This window comes from Nicotiana sylvestris, chromosome 9 (genome assembly GCF_000393655.2).
Source record: "Nicotiana sylvestris chromosome 9, ASM39365v2, whole genome shotgun sequence".
Taxonomy (NCBI): Eukaryota; Viridiplantae; Streptophyta; class Magnoliopsida; order Solanales; family Solanaceae; genus Nicotiana; species Nicotiana sylvestris.
In genome coordinates this window covers 96,569,292-96,570,413 of record NC_091065.1, presented here as the reverse complement: position 1 = coordinate 96,570,413, position 1,122 = coordinate 96,569,292, and positions in this window count along the sequence as shown.

Genomic DNA, 1,122 nt, shown 5'->3' with positions numbered 1-1,122 from the left:
GAACTCACACTTCGAGAACTTAGCATATAACTGGCTATCCCTCAAGGTTTGAAGAACCACTCTAAGATGCTGCTCGTGCTCCTCCCGGTTGCGGGAATATATCAAAATATCATCAATGACTATCACAAATGAGTCCAAATAAGGCCTGAACACTCGGTTCATCAAATCCATAAAAGATGCTGGGCATTGGTCAACCCAAATGAAATGACCAGGAACTCATAATGCCCGTACCGAGTGCGGAATGCTGTTTTAGGGACTTCGGATGCCCTAATCCTCAACTGATGATAGCCAGATCTCAAATCAATCTTTGAGAACACCTTGGCACCCTGAAGCTGATCAAACAAATCATCGATCCTCGACAATGGATACTTATTCTTGATTGTAACCTTATTCAACTGCTGGTAATCAATACACATTCTCATCGATCCGTCCTTCTTCTTAACGAACAACACTGGCTCACCCCAAGGAAAAACACTAGGTCTAATGAAACCCTTCTCAAGAAAGCCTTGCAACTGCTCCTTCAACTCTTTCAACTTAGGCGGGACCATACGATACAGTGGAATAGAAATGGGCTGAGTTCTGAGAGCCAAATCAATGCAAAAGTCAATATCCCTATCGGGTGGCATACCCGGTAGGTCTTAAAGGAAAACCTCAGGAAACTCACGAACAATGGGCACAAAATCAATAGAGGGAACTTTGGAACTAGAACCACGAACACATGCCAAATAGGCCAAACACCCCTTCTCGACCATACGCCGAGCCTTCACATAAGAGATAACACTATGTGTAGAATGACTAGGAGTCCCTCTCCACTCTAAACGAGGTAAACCCAGTAAGGCTAAGGTCACAGTCTTGGCATGATAGTCTAAGATAGCGTGGTAAGGTGATAACCAGTCCATCCCCAATATAACATCGAAATCGACCATGACCAAAAGCAACAAATTTACACTAGTCTAAAGACCCCCAATCATAACTGTACAAGAGCGATGGACTCGATCTACCACAATAGAATCACCCACCGGTGTAGACAAATATACAAGATCACTCAAAGAATTACTAGGCATAACCAGATATGGTGCAAAATAAGAGGACACATACGAGTACGTAGACCCTGGATCAAAT